This window comes from Bidens hawaiensis, unplaced genomic scaffold (genome assembly GCF_021521415.1).
Source record: "Bidens hawaiensis isolate Kalapana, Puna unplaced genomic scaffold, B.hawaiensis_p1.1 tig00045375_1, whole genome shotgun sequence".
Taxonomy (NCBI): Eukaryota; Viridiplantae; Streptophyta; class Magnoliopsida; order Asterales; family Asteraceae; genus Bidens; species Bidens hawaiensis.
Window position 1 is genome coordinate 146998 of NW_027505936.1, and position 6187 is coordinate 153184.

At 33.9% G+C, this 6187-nt stretch overlaps 1 pseudogene across 1 annotated transcript; it reads left to right on the top strand.

Annotated features, from left to right (window-relative positions):
* The first annotated feature begins 1246 nt into the window (after positions 1-1246).
* On the top strand, positions 1247-3266 carry LOC143616027 (protein LURP-one-related 15-like; annotated as a pseudogene). The gene is made up of 3 exons (XR_013150588.1): positions 1247-1881; positions 1977-2204; positions 2719-3266. The product of XR_013150588.1 is annotated as a protein LURP-one-related 15-like (transcript).
* The last annotated feature ends 2921 nt before the right edge of the window (positions 3267-6187 follow it).

A 6187-nucleotide genomic window follows, 5' to 3' on the forward strand; every position in this document is an offset into this window, starting at 1 on the left:
CAAGATCCAGTTGTCGTGGTGACTCTCCCGGCTCAAAGGCCAAAATGCCAAATAAGAGAAAAAGGAAGTGTTACAGCATTGGTCGGACCGCTAGCCTCAAATGGAGAATTATCCATACCATAGTGATTCTCCCATCCTTTATAGCAAGTGGCACAATGATAGCAAAAGATGGGCTACTAGGCATGCTAACGGGGATCTCACCTACTTACACTACAATGACGTGCACTCATTGTCTCAACTAGACAAGAACTATTTTCGAAGAATTGTAGGTGATGGAGCTGGTGAGAAGAAATTTCAAGGTTATTTCAAGCGGTTCTTGGGAAGGGAATGGAAGGACGACTACCCCAATTTTAAAGTCAACAAGGGTAGATCGTATCTCCACCCTACTGAAGTTGATCCTGATATTGACAAAAGAAGAAAGGCTTGGAGATATAAGATGCCAAGGATCATGGGGAGCCGATATTCCATGGTGAGCTGTTCACTCCCAGCATGCTTTATGTTTTGTTGACTGGGAGTTTGATAACAACACGGGAGAAGTGGTTATTACTGTGAGACCATGCACTCGTTTAGATTCTTTGATGAGCACGAGTTGGCCGTTTTAAGCAAGGAGGACTTGTGGAAGCTATACAATTCTCCTTTATCCACAGTTGAAGGTGTTCGAAGGGATGACACCAATATGATATTTGAGAAGTTCAACAAGTTTGTTCATTATCTTGTTCAGAATCAACTGTCTGATTATGATTCTCCCTTTGACTACGAGACCGATTGAAGGCGGAAGCTAAGGAAATAATAGTAAAGACTAGAGGGAAATTGTAGGGGCCTGTTTTGTGTTGTAGTTTTTTATATTATTTCATGTTGTTATCGTTGTAATTTAGTAGCTTTCCAGTTTCGTTTGTATATTTGGGTCCGAGGCCTGTAAAGAAAGCCCATTGGGCTAGTAATAATAGAAGCCTAGCATGATATGCCTTCACCTATATAAGGTGAGGCATGCACATGCTAGAGATAACCTTTTGTTAAAACACTTATATACTTTATACCAACTCTCTTTCTACCCCAATTTTCCTTTCCATTTTGGGTAATAACAAACCGAAAACAAGATCCGAGATTTCGGTGCTTGTGAGTGATTTCCGCTAACTTACAAGTAAGATTGATTCAAAAACTTGTTAGATCAATTCCAGGTACCTACATCCAGATTAATAATATTCCAACTTATTAAGCATATTCTAAAACGTTACCAAGCCCTCCCACAAGCCTAGGATCTCCGGTTGTAGATGGGACTTGGGAGCAGGCCAAGGCATAAACCATGTCGCAAATAAATTAATACATACATAAATAAAAGTGTGGTTTTCTAAACGTTATCTTGCAACAAAAGATACACCCATTGAAAATACATGAGGTACCCCACTATGACATCAAATAAGCAATAGATATTATAAGACAAAAATGTAATTCATTTTCTAATATAATCAACATGATAAAAGAAATTAAAGTCTCTTTCAAGAAATATTTTTAAATCCTAGAGGTTGACGTCCTTACTAAGTCAGACCCGATCCTGGAAATCGTCCAAACAACTTCAACATCAACAAACTTCCAAATTCATCTGCCATAAACTTATCCAAACGTCGAACGACAATTAGTGCAAGTGTTGATGATGGCACAACCAAGTTACCCGCCTTCACCTAATCCAATTTCTGTGATAGGATCACAGTTTATAGCACCGTATCCATTAGAAGTTATATTTGTTAGGAATTCAAGTGGACATCATTTGATCACAGGTATTAATCATAAAATCATGTTTAAAAACGACACAGCACAAGCTTCCATGATCAGCGTGTTATAGTTGATGCTGATAACATACCCATAGTTACGCTCCATGAAAAGGTGATTACAAATTTGTTCCTTTGTTTTGACACTTTATTTCACAACTTTATAGTTCAGTCTGAATCATAGATGATATATTTAACATTGATCTATAGATCTTAAGTGCACATAGTGGATGGAAAGCATTTAGGGGTAACAGTCATGCTGATTCAGAGATGATTTTTGTCACAAAAACAGCAAAAATCATACAGTCGAAGACGAATGTTAACGTGTTCCTGGGAAAAAAAACTAGTAGCACCGATTCGTGCGATTTCAAGATCACAGGAAGCTGGCCAAACAGAAGTTGTACTATATCTACTGGAGATTCAACAATAATAGCACAAGTACTTTTAATTCAGTTTATACTTTTCTAAAGTAATTTTGGGCGACTCTCTCTCTCTCTCTCTCTCTCTCGGTTTCATTTTAGAACCTTAATAACGTTAAGAACTTTGAGAACTCTTAACAACAAACATTTTTTTAATTTTTTTATATATATTAACATTATTTGAGAGTAGTTTATCGCATTTTTCAAATAAATTATTTATTACATATATAAATCACAAGTTCACACATCTGTGAAAATTTATTTAATAATAAATTTACATGTGTAAAAACATAGATATGTGTAAAACTAATTGTTATAACTGTAATCGTAAACATATATATATATATATAAATGATAAAAGTACACTCAGATAATGTTAACATACAAAAATCTTAGTTACTAGGAGTTTTTTAAAGTTCTTTAATAAATTAAGAGTCCTGTAATGAAGCTCATATATATAAAGCTAATAAAATACGCAATGAATATGTTATCACAAACTAAAACTATTGAGTACATATGCTCTTAAATTGTAGATGCATAAGATGGATCCACCAGAGAATGTAAAGGACAAATTTATGGTGAAAATTAATCCATATGTAGATTATGCATTCGTGGTCACACTTACGGTGATTGTTGAAGTGATGTCAAGATCAGGTGCAGCTAACGTTGATGACAACCATGACGCAGATAACCAAGATTCAGAGAATGATTATGCACACAACGACCATGCAAACCATGTTGTTGGAGATGTCGTTCAATCTATTGGAGACGTTGGTGATGTTATTGGTACACTGTTTTCCTAGACATTGTCGGACAAAATTATTTATATTTAAACTTAGTAAGGGGTCAATCATCTATGTATCATTAATAGAAGGTATGCTACTACGCTTAGTATGTTTTATGAATTTTCAAAAGTATAATGGTATCTACCAAGTATATGTCTAAGTTAGACTATTATTATTGTTAAAAGTTATGAAGTTTAATTGAAACGTTGCATCTGTTGGTTGGGTTTATATACCCATTGATCCTACTTTAATCAAGAAAGTTTGTTCAAATCAGCTAGTTTTTGTTTGAGATTGCTTCTTGGTTTACCAACAACAATTTTAGCAGTCATTTGTCTAAGATCTATTGCAACAACTTACAAAATGTTTGTGGAAAGTTGAATATCTACACTAATATTTTGTGACAAAGATTTAACCTTAAACTTGTTAAGGAAACATCCATATACGATTCTACCACATCAGTGCCTTGAATCATGCTTGCCAATTTACATTGATATTATATTATGCAAAGTATATGAAGAAACATGGAATGAATCCGATCGAATCCATGTCCATGTTCCCCAGTCTTTGAGATGAACAAACCCATGACTTCGTCTTTTTTTTCCGGTTGCTTGAGATCTGCCATGAGAAAAGTGAGGGAGTGGAGGTGACTGCTAAGAGTTTTCCTCTTGTTTACAGACACAAAAATATGTTGGAGGCCAAGGGTCTAAGAGAAGGTCGTTTAAATGAATGATGAAGACTCCTTATATAGAAACTCCGTGGCTACCATCGTAAAACCCTAACCTTTATTGGCCAGGCCCGGTTAGAGGCTACCTCCACAAACCCCCAGCCTAATGGGCCTAGTTAGTAGAAAATAATAATGTAATAAATATAATACATAATATAATAAATAAAAGGTCATATCAGGGGGTTTGACGTACCATACACCTACAATATATTTGGTCAATATAGAATAAATTGTATATTGTAATCTAGTAAATCCTCTCATCCCCTTGTATTTTTATGTTTGTTATTCTAATGAAAATGTTATTGTTTAATTAAAATAAACTACCCTTGTAGCCTTCATAGGCGGCCTTCATAAAACTTGCGTTATAAAGCCAACAAGAACTGTTTTCATAGCCCATTTCTGAAGCATACCAATTTGTCAGATCAGCTGCAACTATATAATTATAAATATATAACGAGTCTAATGACTAATGACCTAAGCAGTTAATGCAGAAAAATATAAGATATCGGCCAAGGATTGATATCTGAGATATCGGTTATCGTAGCGAGATATCAGTGGGATATCGTTAATTTTAATATCATGTAAATTCATATATATAGCAATTTAACACTAATAATTCAATATAGTCTCCTACCATGAACAAATTAGCCTTTTGTAAATTGCAAAACACTAACACTCGTAGCAAAGTAAGAATCGATTAAGACTTAAAACACTAACATTGAACACTAAAGTTCATAATTAAGACTTAAGACAGTAATATCGGGAGTATCATTGATATATCGGTCAAATATTAGTCAAATATCGGTCAATATCATTGATATTATCGGTACGATATTCTGATTTATATATCGCCAAGGACCGATAACCGTTATATCCGGCGATATCGACTGCATAGCTAATGACGCAGGCCACCCCAAAACCAATCATATACTCATAATTTTGCAACTTTACTTTTATAAATTCATTTTTGATTCTGATTTGCAACCATGTTTAGGATCAAAAAATGTTTTTGAATCATTTTAAAGGTTATTACATGGTTAAACATGGTTTTCATTAATCAAAACATAATCTTATGGTTAAAACAAGATTAAAACAAGTATAAAACTCATCAAAAATTGATCTTACCTTATTGTTTTTGGCTAGAAATTGAAGAATAGCAGGTATATAGTTGAGTTGGTTTGAGATATTTTGAGGAAAAGATCAAATTGTCTATCTTAAACAAGAAGATATACTAAGGGTGGAACCCCCTAACTTGTGGCCGCCACTTAGAGGGGCCCATTGGGCCTTTATTTTCACCTATTTTGCCTCGTTGTTCATGCCAAATGTGAAATATCGAGTCTAAATTTAGTTTGGGTTCGGTTTTTGGCATAAAAAATAGTTACGGGTACGATAAATAACGCAAAAACGAGTGTTTTTCGGCTATTTTTTTGTAAATTAAGAAAAGCCTACTGGCTCGTTGTAAAATTCCAAAATAATTTCACGAGTTGCTTAAAACATCTCATATAAGTGTTTTATAAGTCTTTTTCGGCTTGATGAAAGATACAATGCTTGTTTTGATGCGCTTGATTTTAAACGAAAATCTCTTCGTTTAAGCGGTTTTGCACATACTAGGGCTATAACATCAATATGGTAGTTACTATAATACATATATCACTTGTATATGCCCCCCTCCCCGGCCCGTGGATATATCCGGGTCACAATCAGTATCGTTCGGTTAATCGTTTACTCGATACGAAATAACTGGTTAATTGTTTACTCGCTATGTAATAAATAAGGTGTACCTCGTTTCGTCATGAATGCCACATTAATGAACCTTCTCCATGAAAACCCCATAGTAGTTATCTACAAACTCATGTCCTTTTGAATGATCGATCTAATACTTCGTCTCTTCGATACTTGTGTTGGTTGCCTGATTCAAGTTCTCTCTTGTTCTTCTATACGGCTTTGATCAAACTAATGAAATTAGAAGACATGGTTTTGGTTTTAAAACAAAATTGTACATATTATATTATATTATATTATATTATATTATAAACAAATTATAAATGTTACTAGGTTTCTGTGAGAAAATTAAATTTAAAGCATGTAATTGTATATATTTTATGTTAACTGGTTTGGACCAGTGCTTTATAATATGCAGCAATAAATAGTATGGATTGTTTTTATTACTAATGAAATGTGAAGCATGCAACTTGAAATGGTAGATGAAACAGGGGCAATTAAGTTTAAAAATAAGAGATGAGTTAATGATGATTTTTAAAGGTCAATGCAAGTTTAAATATTGAGTAACATATGAATTATATCCTGAGTTGTGAACTGAATCCAAACAACTTTTGAAGATTCTATGATAAAAAAGGATATAATGATAATTAGTAAAAAAAAAATCAAGACAAGAAGACACCTGATCAAAAAACTAGCAATTCGGTCAAGTTTGACATTTATTGGGTCAAACTCGACTTTTTGTGGAACTTGGATAGTCTAAGGATTGTTTGC